This window comes from Protopterus annectens, chromosome 2.part1 (assembly GCF_019279795.1).
Source record: "Protopterus annectens isolate FY-2018-M chromosome 2.part1, PAN1.0, whole genome shotgun sequence".
In the NCBI taxonomy this organism is placed as follows: Eukaryota; Metazoa; Chordata; order Ceratodontiformes; family Protopteridae; genus Protopterus; species Protopterus annectens.
Window position 1 is genome coordinate 1,464,077,491 of NC_056729.1, and position 17,401 is coordinate 1,464,094,891.

General features: G+C 40.7%; 1 protein-coding gene across 1 annotated transcript in view; it reads right to left on the reverse strand.

The window, feature by feature from the left end:
- The window catches only part of WDR19 (WD repeat domain 19), a 3,663,919-nt gene that overhangs the window by 650,099 nt on the left and 2,996,419 nt on the right, over window positions 1-17,401 (reverse strand). The gene's annotated exons all lie outside the window — the stretch shown is intronic.

Consider the following 17,401-nt stretch of genomic DNA (forward strand, 5'->3'; position numbering starts at 1 on the left):
TACTGTTATAATGGTTATATTGAAGTAGGTAAAGTAATCTGACCTGCACGGACAGATGGTACATTTTCAGGTTTTGCTCATTTTCCCCACACTATAGGTAGTAATTTCTCCCACTGTACCCTGGCTCTTCCATTATTAAAAAAAAAATTGCAGCTCTATTTTTTTCTGTCCCACATTCTGTCATCTGCTATCATAAAATAGGCCTGACCTGTTTATAGCACCAGTGGAACTAGGAACATTTTAATTGCTTGTATTTTATTCTCCCTATCCACAGACATCAACCTCAATCATCTCACTTTCCGAATTATTTTCTGCTCCATCTCCCTTCACATTTCATTAGCTGTCTCTGTTACCTCTTTTTTACCCATATCCCTAGGTATCTCATTCTTGTATGGTCCCATATGAAGGGATACACTTGTACTAATTCAAATGTTGTAGTATAATTCACCACTATTGTTTTGTCTTGCTCTCATTAACTTTGTACACTGTTAGTCTGTTATATCAAATTAACAAAGTAAGCAGCCTAGGTATATTCTGCTCTGGACTGGTTATATGGAGAATAACATCATCCGAAAATAACACAGTTTTTCTTGTCATCTGTACTGCCAGTAGCCTAGTATTATGGATTCTCTGATTTTTGATTGCCAAGGGCTCACTATACAGAGCAAAGAAGAGAAAGCTGTCCATCCCTGCCTAATTCCCCTAAAGAACTGAAATTTTACCAATAAAAACCAACACATGCTTCAACTTTCTAATATATTTTCATTATTAATTCCACCAATGCATCTGGAAGACCAAATCTCTGCATTACCTGTTTTAAAAAACAGCTGTCAATTTCCTTCTTGGCATCTAGTTCGATCATTAAAAGCCTATTCTTCTCTTTTTCTGCACATTACTATATCACCATTGTCTTGTTCATATTACAAAAGGTTTGCCTCCCCTTCAGTAAGCCTGCAGTGATACTTATTGATTGACTTGTGTAGGAGCTGTGCTAAACATTTTGCTAAACTTTGTAGCCATTTTTTAAGCACCGTTCTTGGTCTACAGGAGTCTGTCTGTTGGTCTTTTCCCTCTTTGGGTATCACCACCATCACTGCCATCTCCTAGGTTTCTGGCGTTACACTGCCTTATATAATGCTATTAAATAGGTCTGACTAACAATCTACCAGTTTTTGTCCTTCCATATTCCAGATTTCCACTAGTATACCACCCATTCCTTGATTTTTCCGTGAGGCCTGGTGCTTTAGTAATCATTTTATTTGTCTAGATATTTTGTATAATAGCACCTTCTTCTTCTTTTTGCCATGGTAGTTATTTCTAAGACTATGATCCCTGAAGAAATTCACTAGTATGTTGTTCATGCTGCATGTCCCAGTCCTCCCCTTTATATAGCTGTGTTTAAAACTTTCTAAAAATGTCCAGAATCTTGGTAAGTTCCTTTTCCATTTCTCCCATGTTTTTATCTCTAATATTAGAAATGACAGTTGGTTTGCACTCTCTTTCTCCTTATACTTTGTGCTAATAATTTCAAGTTTCTAAAATTGACCTCAAAATATAATTAAGAGACATTTTTATATTCTACTGAATTAGCCAGCTGTTATGCCACTGTTTCTCTCACTTGCTTTCATTTTTAAATGCTCCTCTTCATTCATCTGCTCTAGTTTCATCTGCTGTTTTTAAATGCATCTAAACTCTCCAGGCAACTCTGTTGGCCCTATCCCACTTTTCTTTTTCTCTAATACTAGTTCTCTTTTTTTAGCTTCTGTAGATCAATGTGTGTACATGCCTTTAAGAATCTATCCATGGGCTTGTACAAGTGCATAAATACTTGAGAATTTGCAAGCCTGACTGCTGTTTTGTAGTAAGCTGTTGAGATGTAATTATGCATGTGTGTAAGCTCTGTCTGCCAATCAGTTTGTTTATATTTATTGATGCTGCTATCCATCCTGATGTGTTTCTATACAATAAGGCATCTTAAATAAACTACCCCGCCTGCTTGTCTTCAGTATACCAGGGGACGAGCGACATAGGTTCATAGGTTCATACTAGGCTATCTGCATGAGGGCATTTATAAGCCTAGCCCATAGTTTTGTGGCTTAAGCCACCCCTTTTGTATGGGGAACTATACCCATTATTTTGCTGTGCCTCTGTCTAGCAGTGACACTGAGGTAATCCCTGGAGTATATCTGCGATCTCCCATCCATTGGTCAAGATTTCTCTTGAACAAGGCCAGCGAGGTGCTCTGCCTCACATATACCGGGATTTTGTTCCACAGCATAGGGAGTCTTTGGGTGATGAATCTATCCCTCCAGCACGTCCTATTTATAGCTGTGTCGAGGTTTAAGTCTCCCGCCCTTGTGGCTCTGACGGATCTAGATTTTTTGAGGTGAAGCATATTCATCAACTCTGGGTTTGACATGGCCTTGTATGTCAGGCAAAGGTCACCTCTGAGTAAGCGACTGAATAGAGCTGGAGTTCTTTCAGTCGGGCAGCATAGGACAGATTTTTGAGACCCTTTATCCTTTTGGTGAGGAACTTTTGTGGCCTCTCCAGCTGCTGCAAGTGTCGGGTCAGATACATTCCGAATGGGGCATTGTACTCAATCATTGGTCTGATGAGTGATGAGTGTAGGGAGACTATGACCTCCCTTGATCTAGATGTGAATCCCTTCATGATGAGGTGGGCAATGTAGAAGGTCTTCCTAACTACTTTAGCTACATGGGTGTCGAATGACAGGCTACTGTCAACCTGGGTCCCCAGGTCCCTGATAACTTCTTCTGTGCTCAGAGGATTACCACCTATATGGTAGCTAGGGGTAACCTTGTTTTTCCCGAAGGGTATGACTATGCATTTTATGGCATTTAACTTTAGGCCATGGCTCTGGCACCAGTCATCCGTTCCTGTGAGACCCTTCTGAAGGATATCTGTGTCAGATGTGTTTTCGACTCTGGCCCAGTTTGCAGTCATCTGCAAACTTTCTCAGCCATAACCCTCCTTTTTTTGCTTGTACAACAGAAAAGTAGATGCCAAACAAGAGTGGGCCCAGGACTGAGCCCTGTGGGACACCACTTGTGACAGGCTTCGAGTCTGACATGGCGCCAGCAACTCTGACCCTGTGGGTTCTGTCACTCAGCCAGTTTGCAACCCATCTTGTGATGTATGGGTTAACATTTAAGCTGACGAGTTTTTCAATGATACCCGAGTGGGGTATTGTATCGAAGGCCTTCGCCAGATCGAGGTAGGCTGTATGGACTGCCTTTCCCTCATCAATGGCTTTGGTGACTGTTTCGAAAAAGTCAACCAAGTTTAAAAGGCATGATCTGCCTTTGACAAAGCCAAACTGGGTTGGATCCAAAGTCTGCAAATTCCCTATGTCTTTATTTATGAGATCCATTATGATCCTCTCCATAGCTTTGCAGATAAGGCTTGTCAAGCTAATGGGCCGGTAATTTCCAGGGTCTGTGGAGGCACCGCCTTTGTGAAGTGGGACCACAGTCGCAGTGCGCCACTCCTGGAGTGCGTATCCAGAGGTGAGACTATGATTAAACAGCTGTCCTAGCTGTGGGTTTAATTCCTCGTTGAGTTCGTGGAGCACACAGCCTGGGACACCATCAGGTCCCATGGATGCTGTTTTTTGCTTTGGAGAGAGCAGTTCTCACTTGGGCGTTTGAGATGTTTGGGGGCTGCAACCATTTGGTATAGATATCTCTCCTTTTGGGGAGTGAGTTTGCACTGAACCTGTCAGCCAGTATGTTGGCAATGTCTGTAGGATCAGTAATCTTCACATCATTTTGAACTAGTTCTGAACATATCTGGGAGGTTCCTCCCAGGTTTCTAACATAGCTAAAGAAGGCCTTATGATTGTCCTTTGAGTCTTTAGCTATTTTTCTCTCAAAATTTGCTTTAGATGATTTTATGAGAGCTCTTAGTTTTTTACTTATAGTGATCAAGGGTGTCTTACCTTTTAAGGATTTTGCTCTATCTTGTAGTAGCTTCCTCCTTTTGTTGTAGAGTTTGTTTATGGCTGGGGTCCACCAGACTGGACGCTTGCCCTTGGTACAAAGAGTCTTTGTTTTGCTTGGGATTGCCTTATCCATGCAGTGCTGCAGGTGCTGGTAGAAGGCATTTGTAAGTGATTCAGCGGCTTGAGTACTGTTATCCGCCGGCTCGGGGGCCTTAAAGGAGACCACACTAGCCTTTAGAAGTGTGAAGTCGGCTTTCGAGAAGTTTTATACTGTGGTCCTTTTTATTTCAGGTGGGGGTGGGATGAGGACCTCCAGCAAGATTAGTTTGTGATCTGATCTCACCAGTGAGGGGTATACTTCCGGTGTTGAACATTGTGCTCCCATGTTCGTGATGATGAGATCAAGTATGTTTTCTCCTCTTGTGGGGATGGTGACTAGTTGTTTCATGGCATTTGAGTTTATGAATTCCAGGAACTTTTGGGCTAGGGTGTTTGGGCTTGAGTAGTGTTCCCAGTCTATATTAGGGTAATTGAAGTCACCTAGTATGATGGTGTTTGGAGATACATTTATCCCCTCCAGTGTTTTCAGGAAAGCCATGTGAGGTTCCTGAGTTTGTGAGGGTGGCCTGTAACATGCTACAATTTGCAGAGCAGTCTTGCCTATGGTTAATTGCACCTGGATGGTCTCCGATGCATCGTGCGTTGCCACCAGTCTTGAGGTGTGGGTGTCCTTGATGAATATGGATACCCCCCCTCCTTTCTTGGTATTATCCGGATTTTGGGGCCGGAACGCATGGTATGAGGTAAAACCTGTTAGTGCTGGGGTGCTCTCAGGAGCCTTGAACCAGATTTCTGTCACAGCACAGACATCGATGTTCTCCATACTGAGAAGGGCCTCGAGTGCGTGCATTTTGAGATTTAGACTTCTGGCATTGAGCAGCATTACCCTTAGTTTTTTTCCTGTTTTGTGTTCTAGGGTGGTAGGTTTAGAATTTGAGCCTTGCCTAAAAAAGGCACTATGGGGGTGGCAAGAGCCTTTGCCAATATCCGGAATCCCAGGGGTGACAGGTGCAAGCCGTCCCTTGCGAAGCAGCGTGGCTTGTCCAGCATGCCATCCCAGGCAGACAGACATTGGATCCCCTTTGAATGACACCAGAGTTTAAGCCAATTGTTAAAGTTGATCATCTTATCTCTGTATTGTGGCATCATTCTTGGTGAAGGTAGGATACTGCTCAAGGTCAGGGTCATACCTGCCTGGGCTACATAATCAGAGAGCTCCTCAATGTCTCTTTTCATGTAGTCCAAGGAGGTACGTCTCAGGTCGTTTACACCAGCGTGGACAATGACTGAGTCGTATTTGTACCTGCTGTTGAGAGACCTGAGTGCTTGCGTTATGTGGCGGATTCTAGCGCCCGACAGGCAGCTTACTGTAACTCTCGTTACTCAGTCTGGTGGCGGGGCGTCAGTGTGTCTGACTATAGAGTCACCAATGACTAGTGTGTCTGGCATTGTGTTTGGCCTTAAGGGCTGTGACTGTCTGACACTCTGACTGTGAGGTCTATGTGTTGCAGGTGTTGTGTTCTGAGGTGGTGGTTGTTTGGGTGTCTGCTTTGGTGGCCTCTGCTGTTTTGGTAGATTTCTGATCAGAGCCTCCGAGTATGTCTTTGTGTGTTTATGTGTATGATTTGAGGTTGTGATGGTACTATGTGAGACTGGGTCTATAGTGTGTGTGGTAACCTTCTCCTCCTGTCTGGTCTTGCCAGTCCTAAGTTGAGAGAGCTCAGCCTCCAGTTTGGCCGTATAGTTGCATCTCTCGCATGTATTTGTGTTTTGTGGGAGGAGGAGAGGGTTGTCTGTGTACATGAGGCAACTGTAACATTGCCTCAATATTCCCAGGTTCACCAGCTGAGCAGGAGGGGATACTAGCAACTGATCCCTCGACATGCTAGAAGGAATAGACAAAAAACTTTAAAAAGAGATTCCGGGGGATGTGGGTGTCCGAGAAATGGGGTTTCGCCTTTTTGGGGTACTATCTATAACAAGAGTGCTGTATCTCGGTGATAAGTACTGTAGGAGCAAGTGCTAGGTTTGACAGATACAGAATAGGCTACTCGGAGTTAGGTAGAGATGATCTCTTTTTAGTTATAGGATATGCTGATTAGATCAGTAGTATAGTTCGAGGAAGGTAGTTTTAAGGGAAAATTTGAAGAGTGGACTTTAGGTAGCCCTAATAGTTTAAATCTGCTTAACCGGCGCTGCCCTAGTGTGCAACGGTAGCAGCTCCGCGCTAACGCGCGATCAGCGTGTTTTATATCAGGGGGCTGAAAGAAGCTAGGAACTGGCCCAAAACGACCAATAAACTACAAGTTGCTGGCTGAAACCTCACAAAACTGGACCAACAGGCAGCTCAATGCTTCCCACTCCCACTGGTAAGCAAGGGAACTTCCTCTCTTCCAAACTAGGTAAAAATCAGTAACAGGAACTGCAAACAAGCCCAGGGATCAGCAAGCTCTGAAACTGGACTACTCTAGCTCAGTAAGGCGGGAAAACAAGAGATATTTTTTTTTTTTTTTCAGAAAACAAGCAGAAACAGATACAGTAAACACTTATAAATGCTATAAATCGGCTATCACAGCCTACACAAACAATTTGCAACAGTTACAGATTTTAAAAGTAACAAACTGAGAAACAAGTGCAATAACAGAATAAATGCAGAATAAACAATAACAATGTATCAGCAAGCAGGCGAAATACAGTTGCTAGATAAATAGAAGTGGAAAGCCACAAAAATATACTTAAATCAGGTAAAGTCGCTTTTTTAGCTCTCTGAAGCTTGGATTACCCTGCTGGCCACCACGAGGATCTGTGCTGAGTAGGTACAAGCTAAAAAATGCGCGTTCAGCGTGTTTTATATCAGGGGGCTGAAAGAAGCTAGGAACTGGCCCAAAACGACCAATAAACTACAAGTTGCTGGCTGAAACCTCACAAAACTGGACCAACAGGCAGCTCAATGCTTCCCACTCCCACTGGTAAGCAAGGGAACTTCCTCTCTTCCAAATTAGGTAAAGAATCAGTAACAGGAACTGCAAACAAGCCCAGGGATCAGCAAGCTCTGAAACTGGACTATTCTAGCTCAGTAAGGCGGGAAAACAAGAGATATTTTTTTTTTTTCAGAAAACAAGCAGAAACAGATACAGTAAACACTTATAAATGCTATAAATTGGCTATCACAGCCTACACAAATAATTTGCAACAGTTACAGATTTTAAAAGTAACAAACTGAGAAACAAGTGCGATAACAGAATAAATGCAGAATAAACAATAACAATGTATCAGCAAGCAGGCGAAATACAGTTGCTAGATAAATAGAAGTGGAAAGCCACAAAAAATATACTTAAATCAGGTAAAGTCGCTTTTTTAGCTCTCTGAAGCTTGGATTACCCTGCTGGCCACCACGAGGATCTATGCTGATTAGGTACAAGCTAAAAAACGCGCGTTCAGCGTGTTTTATATCAGGGGGCTGAAAGAAGCTAGGAACTGGCCCAAAACGACCAATAAACTACAAGTTGCTGGCTGAAACCTCACAAAACTGGACCAACAGGCAGCTCAATGCTTCCCACTCCCACTGGTAAGCAAGGGAACTTCCTCTCTTCCAAATTAGGTAAAGAATCAGTAACAGGAACTGCAAACAAGCCCAGGGATCAGCAAGCTCTGAAACTGGACTATTCTAGCTTAGTAAGGCGGGAAAACAAGAGATATTTTTTTTGTTTTTTTTTTTTTTTCAGAAAACAAGCAGAAACAGATACAGTAAACACTTATAAATGCTATAAATCGGCTATCACAGCCTACACAAACAATTTGCAACAGTTACAGATTTTAAAAGTAACAAACTGAGAAACAAGTGCAATAACAGAATAAATGCAGAATAAACAATAACAATGTATCAGCAAGCAGGCGAAATACAGTTGCTAGATAAATAGAAGTGGAAAGCCACAAAAATATACTTAAATCAGGTAAAGTCGCTTTTTTAGCTCTCTGAAGCTTGGATTACCCTGCTGGCCACCACGAGGATCTGTGCTGAGTAGGTACAAGCTAAAAAACGCGCGTTCAGCGTGTTTTATATCAGGGGGCTGAAAGAAGCTAGGAACTGGCCCAAAACGACCAATAAACTACAAGTTGCTGGCTGAAACCTCACAAAACTGGGAGTCATGGTGTCAGAAGAGGCATATCTAATGGCCAGAAAGAACTCCAGTTTCTCTGCTTTGACATCGAGAGGCATTCAGCTACGGTTGGCGGAAAATAGAGGAGTGGATCATCATTTGCTGTTTATACGATTTGCAAAACAAGTCAGAAACAAATTTCTTATGTTAAACTTGCTCAAACTATTTCTTATTCGCAAAATATGAAACTAAGCATACCGAATGCTCTAAACGATACTAAAATAAGTTGAAATGTCTGATATTGCTAGAAATATTCAAATTACCACAGAAAATGTTTGAAATAAAATTCAAATTGCATAAAATTAAAAAAACAAATAAAATAAAGAGAAACAACAGCATTTTTTTGCAAAGAACATATTTTTCGTATTTACTGAGACTATTGAGTTCGCATGTTTGTGCGGTGTTACAGTAAAATTATTTTGCAGAATACAGCCATTTCAGAGTATATTTCGCAAAGTACATTGTTTCGAAGAATTTATTGTGTATTTGTATGTTACTGCAAACTGCAGAGAGGTAATTTCTTTGTACATAATTACAAGGGCCATATTTTCGGTGTGTTTGTGCATACTTTGTTGGCATGGCTGAAGGATTTCGAAAACCAGGTCCACTAATGTTTGATAATAATATTACAGAAAACTGGAGAGTGTTTGAGCAAAAGTATGACATTTTCATACAGGTTGCATTTTCTGATAAAGATGACCATACAAAGGCAATTATTCTACTTAATTTAGCTGGGTTAGAAGCCATAGAAAGGGAATGTTCATTCGCATATGCACCTGCTATATTTACTGGAGGTGGAAGAACCATCATATTCTTTTACTGGCTGAGTCAAGGGAGGACCCTGAGTGCTTAAAATGTAAATTTATGGAAATGTGTAACCCCCAGACCAACACTGCAATAGAGAGGCACTTATTTTACACAAGGGATCAAAAGACGTGAAACTTTTGCTGCATCCATAACCGACTTGAGAAATAAGGCTAAAACATGCAAATGTATTTATTTATTTGACATTTGTTTACTGGGGTGGTCTGACTGGGTCTGCAGAACCTGTTTTCAGCAGAGGCCTGGGGAGAAAAGCTCCACATACAGTACAATTCAATACAATAAAGATTACATTACAATTACTATACAAAAAATAAGGTGAAAGCACAAACTGCTACAAAATGTTGTACTATATTACTACACATGTAGACAATTCCGTACAGTTAAAACATTACAGACGATAATAGTCACTCTCATCATACATGATGTAGATCGTGCCCAAAAAAAAAGTACATAGGTAATGCAATGTGTGACATTGACTGTTACAGTACATACAAAATAAAATGTTAGTTTCAGTTAGGAAAATAGCAGCCAGAAAGTTAGTGATGCAGACATATAGCGAGAGAGTTAAGAAGAATAAAAGCAATAAAGCCTGAGCAGTAGCTTAAGGATATGGTATAGAAGGAGTTAGAAGAGCTTTAGGATCTTGCAGTCTGTGAGGGATTTAAATGTGACAGATGAGGAAGACCTGAGCATTAGTCAGGCTTTATGCAGGAGCAGAGCCATGTATTTTTGAGATGCTTTTTTAAAGAAGCTTTGAAATGGGTTAGGCCAGGCATAGACCTGGTAGCTAATAGTAGTGAAATCCAATGTATAGAGACAGAGTATGAATACAGAGAGTGACCAGGTTTTCTTGTGGGTTTTGAGACAGCTAAGAGATTTTTGCCTTCTGATCTTAGGGATCGATTTGGAGTGTATAGTGTGACTAGACTGGCTAGTGCAGGGCAGGCAGTAGGCTTAAAAATAAGGTTGTGCAAGGTGGATAGCTGAATAAAGGCAAGTTGGGTAGTTCAAGCCAGTTTAATTCTAGGAGTGGTTTATAGTGATGTGTGTGATATTGAGAGTTTGTGGCAAACTTTGCAACTTTGTTGTAGTACTGTTCCAACTTGTATAGGGTAGAATTTCGTAAGTTAGTTAAGACGGGCACCATAAAGAATGGAGGGAAGTAAAAATGTTTTTGAAAGAGTAGTTTTGGTTGCTGCAGAAAAAAAAATATTTGTTTCTATATAAGAGTGCCAGTTTTTGATGAGTTTTCTTTATATTTTGCTGTATATGGGGGTCAAATGAAAGTTTACTGTCAATGATAACACCTAGAAGTTTGGCTTCCTGCACTATTTCTATGGCAGTATTGTCAGATGCAAGGATGTTGAATTGATCAGTGACAGGGGAGGTATTTTTGGGATGAAAGAGTACTAGTTTTGTCTTCTTTGGATTAAGAAAGAGTTAGGCATTTCTTAGTCAGGATTCAACTGCTGTAAAGGACTGTTGAGTTTTTGAGAGTAGTTCTGGTAGTGATTGAGCAGTGCAGATTATGGTGGAATCATCAGCGTATTGAATGAGGGTCCCAGGGTGAGGGCAGTGTGAAGGCTGTTTGTCAAAATGTTGAAGAGTAAGGGTCCTAGGATAGAGCCTTGGGGGATTCCAGTAGGGTTGTGGAGAAAGGGTGAGACTTTGTTGGAACATTTCACTGCTTGTTTACGATCCTTGAGGTAGCTCTGAAACCATTTTACAGTGTTATGTGAGAAGCCTAAGTTAGACAGTGTTTCCAAAAGTAAGGGGGTGAGATCAGGGAATACTGAGGCTGTATAGCATCCTGCATCTCTGGCCTTGTTCATGATGCCTGTAAAAGATAATAGGGCTGTAGCTGTGCTGTGGCTAGGTCGGAAGCCATGTTGGGTTTTGGTTAAAAGATTGTTTTGCAATAGATATTGCATTACCTGCTGATGGTTAGCTCTCTCGAGAATTTTGGATATGGGTGACAAGATGGATATAGGACGGAAATTGGATGAATCAAAAGAGTTGCCTCCTTTGTGGATGGGAGTGATGTGAGATTGTTTCCATATGGTAGGTACTTCTGATTCGGATAGAGACCTGTTTATAAGGATACTGATTGGGTAGGCAACTGAGTTAGCAGTCAGTTTGAGGTAGTATGGGGGGAGATTGTCAGTTGAAGTAGAGCAGGGTTTTAGTTTTTAAAGCAATTTCTTAATGGTGTCAGTGAGTATGGGCTGAAATGTGAATGGGGTTTGTATGACATTTTGTTGAGTAGGGGGGTTAGAAATGACAGGGTTAGAAGTAGTTGATGGCCTGGGGTTGGTGTCTGAATAGGCTGAAGGGTTGGGGGGTGTCCAGCATTAGGGGTGTTAGTTAGTAGGTCTGAAATTGATTTTATGAAGTGCTTGTTAAAGTTTTCAGCTATTTGTGAAGGAGGGGTATCAGGTGATAGGGTGTGCTCTCCATTTCTTCCAGAGTTAAGTAGAAAAGATATGGAGTGCCAAAATCTACTGGGGTTGATTTTATGCTGGAGTTGAAGCTGGGAATAATATGACTTCTTATCTCTGTTGATTAGCTTTGTCACTTTTTTACGTAGTGTTTTGAAATTAACATGATTTTGTTCATTTCTGTTTTGTTTCCAGGTTGACCAGGCTAGATCCCTTTGCTTCATCAGGTGTTTACATTCCTTAGAGAGCCATGGTGCTGAGTTCTTTTTGATTTGTTTCATACAAATGGGAGCTAGTGTATTACGTATGTGAAGGAAGGTGTTATTAAAGTATAGTACAGCATCATTAAGGGATAGTTGTTTAAGGGGTGTCCAGTCTACTTCCTGTAGGACAGTGTTGAATGTATGCTGACAAAAATTAATTGAATTCCTAACTGATTTTATAGTGTACACTCTTAAGTTGTTGGGAGTTTGTTCTAAGGGAGTAAGCTGGCAGATGATCATTCAGGGAGCTAGACAGTGGACTAGAAGAGGGTAATTGGCAGGGTGGGATACTAGAATCCAGTCTAAGGTGGATTGGCAGGTAAGATCTTTGCTGTATCTTGTTGGAGCATTGATAAGCTGAGAAAAAACACACAGATTTATACTATTTGGGGGGGGGGTCGGAAGCTATGGTTTGCCAATCTATATTTAGGTCTTCTAAGATTATTGTTTCAAGGTTTATTGTTTGGGATGTCCAGGATAAAAATATTTTCCAACACTGGTATATTGTTACCTGATGTGATATATATTACTATGCAAATTATTTTTGATATATTGAGGTTCAAAAAGAAGATTAGTACCTCAGCACTGGAAAAGATGGGTATATCACTGGTGTAGGGTGTGATTTTGAGTGTAGAGGGATAAAGAGGTGCTATCCCCACCCCTTTTTTTTTAGATCCATCTCTTCTGATTATTGCAAAGTGTAGAGGTATTACTTCTGGTGATTTAAGAGATGAGTTGATAAATGACAGACATGTGGGGTATTAAACATGATGCTGTGAGAAAGATTTTGCTTTGTGACAGTGATTTAACTTTGAATAAGGCCATTGAGATTTATTAGATATATGAGCGCACAGAAAAGCACACAAACATGCTGACAAATGAGAAAGTCATGTTTCCAGTAACTTCTAAGCCTCATATTGATAGCATGCAGCACGTGGTTAAGAGAAATAGGCCCAGGCACATGGTGGCAACTGCAGTCCCTGCAACACTCACAGGTAAACCCTACAGCTTTCTAGCAAGTTCTAAGCCAAACTATGAAAATCACACAGCCTCAGTGAAGCATAAGAATGAGTCAGCACACTCAAAGCATAGGCCTCAGCCTAATTTCATTGTTAACTGTCATAAATGTGGTAACAGTCATGAATCTGAGAGAGAAATGCTTAGTTTTTGGTCAACAATGCCACAAATATAATAAAAGGCATAATTTCAAAAGATTTTGTAAATCAAATGCCACACATTCTTTCATTAAAAGGGAACATTTTAAGAAACAAGTTAATCAATTAGACAGCCATGACTCGAGCTCTCATTCTTTTTATGTTGATGGTGTGTCAGTGCTTAGTCAGACAGTTAATGCAGTTATTTTATGGGCAAAGAATGAAGTATTTGTACTGTTAAGATAAATGACAAACCTATGGAGCTCAAAGTTGATACTGGCTCAAAGTGCAGTGTTTTGTCTGCAGAAACATTTTCTAGAGTATGTGCTAGTGAAAAGCTTAATTTGACAAAGTGTGCGAAGCTTGTTGCTTATGGTGGTGAAGAGATTCAAATGGAAGGCTCAGTAATGTTTTCATGTTACTCTGCTGGAAATTGCTACAATTTGTTATTTTATATGGTGAAGAGGCACTGCTAGTCATTATTAGGCCTCAGAGACTCTTTGAAAATGGGACTGCTTTCATTTAACAAGGAAGTTGACCATGTTAGCTTAAAAGACCATTATTCCAACTTTGCCCAGCATATTTTTTCTACTTAATGCTGATCTTTTCGAAGACAAACTAGGCAAGCTTCCAGCTGTGTACTCCATGAAGTTTGACCCAAATGTCAGTCCAGTAATCAGGCCAGCCAGAAAAGTTCCAATAGCCATGCAGACTAGAGTCAAAGTCAAACTAGATAAAATGGTGTAACAATGTGTGACTTGTTCAGTTAGTGAACCGACAGAGTGGGTATCTTCCATGGCGCTGGCTCATAAGAAAAGCTCAGATGACATCAGAATATGTATTGACACAGGAGATTTGAACAAGGCACTAAAAAGACCTCATCATCCAATGCGCACAGTCGAAGAAGTTACGGCTCTCATGCCAAATGCCAGTGTTTTTTCTGTCTTAGATGCAGAGAGTTAATTTTGGCAAATTTTACTTGACAAGAAATACTCGTTGCTCACTATTTTCAGTACTCCGTTTGGAAGGTATAGATTTCTGAGAATGCCATTTGGGATAAATTCTGCAAGTGAAATCTTTCAAAGTGCAATGGAGCATTTTTTTCTGGGTATCCTTGTGCTAGTAAAGTAGACTACATACTGGTAGGAAGTAATGGTGAAGCTGAGCATGACAGAAACCTCAGAACAGTTCTGGAAAGGGCACGTCAAGTGAATCTTAAGCTCAATCCACAGAAATGTAAATTCAGGCTACTAGAAGTCACTTACGTTAGTCATTTGTTTACCAGTTTAGGCCTACAACCAGATCTTTCTAAGCAAACAGCCATTCTCGAGATGCCAGCTCCAGAAAATGTTCAAGCCCTGCAACGTTTTCTTGGCATGGTTAACTACCTAGGCAAGTTCATTCCAGACTTGAGTCAAATATCTGTACCACTCAGAGAGATAACATGTAAAGATGTATCCTGGTCTTGGTTAGAACACCAGAGAGCATTTGATGTCCTGAAACAGAGAATTGCCAGTCCACCTACTCTCAGGTACTATGATGTCCACAAGTCACTCTTTCATGTGATGCATCGAAATTTGGTCTTGGTACAGTCATTCTACAAGAGGGTCAACCTGTTGCTTATCCGTCCAGAACTCTCACCCAAGCTGAATTGCAATATGCTCAGATAGAGAAAAGCTTTTGACACTTGTGTTCAAGTTCCATGATTATGTGTATGGCAGACCTATCGAGATCGAAACAGTTCACCAACCTCTAGTCACTATTTTGAGAAAGGTATACATACAGCTCCAGCCAGATTGTAACACATGATGTTGAGATTGCATAAGTATTATTTCAATCTTGTCTACAAGAAAGGCAAACTTCTTTTTCTTGCTGATACATTATCCAGATCACCCAGATGTACCACTGAACAGCACGACAATGAGCAATTTGATTTTGAAGTCATGGAGGTGAGAAATTTTTCTTCCACATGTCTGGATGAGTTCAAAGATCATACAGCCACAGATCCAGTTTTACAAAAGCTCAACCATTTCCTCAAAGCAGGATGGCCATCAAAGCAATCTAGTTTATCTCCAGAAGTGCAACCTTATTTTCCATACAGAAATGAGATTTTGTCAGACACTGGTATCGTCATGAAAGGTCCTAAAGTTATTGTTCCAAAGTCTTTGCAACATGAGTACATTACTATCTTACACTGAGGTCACCCAAGAGCATACTCTACCAAAAGAAGGATGATAGGACTAGTAATTTGGCCTTCTATGTCACAAGATATTGAGAGAGTACTTTCATCTTATTCTATGTGTAGTAACACAAAGCCACATCAACAGAAAAAAAACACTTCAGCTGAACCAGATTCTTGAACTACCTTGGTCGACAGTAGACAGTGATATTTTCGAGTGTAATGGTCAGCATTATTTGGTGTTAAAAGACTCTTATTCTAATTGGGTCAAGATTGACCTACTTCCCAATCTAGCATCCAATATTGTCATTACTAAGATGAAGCATCATTTTGCAATATATGGTAGCCCACACAGTTATTTCTGACAATGGCATGCAGTTTACAAGCCAACAGTTCAAACAATTTGCAGAAGAGTGGAACTTTATTCTAGTCACGAGTAGCCCAGAGTATCCTCAGTCCAATGGTTTGGCAGGACGTGCAGTTCAATGTGCAAAGCAGTTACTAGAGAAGTCAAAACTTGACAATAGTGATATTTTCCCAAATCTCTTGAATCTTAGAAACATTCCTTATGATAAACATCTTAGTTCACCTCCTCAGAGACTTCTGTCGAGACAAACCAGAACCACATTACCCATCAGTAGTCCATTGTTGGTTCCATGTGTCAAGAAAAACAGGTCAGTGAAAGCCAATCTGATGAAGAAGCAGAAGTCCTATTATGATAAGACCAGCAAACCACTCAATTCATTACAAGAGGGAGAAGTGGTAAGGATGAAAACATCCAAAGGTTATGATTGGATTGGAGTCGTGAAGAACATCTGCCCAGAGCCAAGATTGTACATTGTGGAATCACAAGGAGCAGCATTCAGGCAGATTCGGAAGCATTTGATACCAGTGTCCAAACCTGTACCACAGCATATAGCCTGTAGAAAGACTATCTCAGAGGGAGTTATCCAGTGTTCCAGTTCCAGTGGAAGTTCCAGAGAGTATTCCCCTTCATGTGATCCTGAAGTTCCTGATACAAGTTGTTCACCAAAGACTGTCCCTGTTGCTAAACTCAGTCCTAATTGTTATGTAACAACATCTGGTCGCATCTCTAGACCATGTTCCAGATACATGGCAACTTGAACATGAACATTGTGTTTGTTTCTAAATTTCTATATTGATGCATGTTTACCTGCAATGTTATCTTGATAAAGGGGAATCTTTTTTAAGAGGGAGGATGCAGATCAATGTGTGTATGTCTCTTTAAGAAGCTATCCAAGGGTTTGTACAAGTGTATAAATACTATGCACGTACAAGCCTGACTGCCATTTTGTAGTAAGCTGCTGAGCTTTGTTGGGTTGGGAGGGTGGCCTAATGGTTAAGGTGTTTGCCTTACATACACAAGGTGCAGTGTTTGAGTCTCACAAGGGATAATTGGCTAAGCTTAAAATGGCTCGCAAGGGCAGTTAGCTTAGCATTAATCTATGTAAGTATACATGTGTGCAAGTTCTGTCTTATAATCAGTTTGTTTATATTTACTGATGCTGCTATTCATCCTGATGTGTTTTTATACAATAAAGCATCTTAGATGAACTACCCTACCTGCTTGTCTTCAATATTCTAGGGGACAAACGACAGCTTCTGTTTCAGTTTCTCCCATTTACTTGTCTCATCCCGTCTGCCTGTTCCTCCCAAGGTATGTATGTGCATAACATCCCACATAACCAATCCCAAAATTTCTGTTTTCTCAGTAAGTATGTGGGAAATTGTTAATGGCCTGAAAAGAAGAAATGCTTTTTGATTTTTATGCACATACTCCTTGCCCATTATCTCTGAATTATTTAACCTTGTACATATAACACAGTTGATATGCTTATTTGAATGGCTACTGACATGTATAAGAAATGTATCTTTATTGCTGACATCATCACTCATATGTTACTTGCTGTATACAATCTTGATTTTTTTTCTGTTTTATTATCACATTCTTTAATGTAATCTCCTGAGTCATGCCTGAAAATATATAGCTGGTTTCCAGGGCATGTATGTGGTTTAAAAGATGAAAACAAATAAGTAAGACTTAAACCTCGACACGGCTATTAATAGGACGTGCTGGAGGGATAGATTCATCACCCAAAGACTCCCTATGCTGTGGAATAAAATCCCGGTATATGTGAGGCAGAGCACCTCGCTGGCCTTGTTCAAGAGAAATCTTGACCAATGGATGGGAGATCGCAGGTATACCCCAGGGATTACCTCAGTGTCACTGCTCAACAGAGGCACAGCAAAATAATGGGTATAGTTCCCCATACTAAAGGGGTGGCGTAAGCCACAAAACTATGGGCTAGGCTTATAAATGCCCTCGGGCAGATAGCC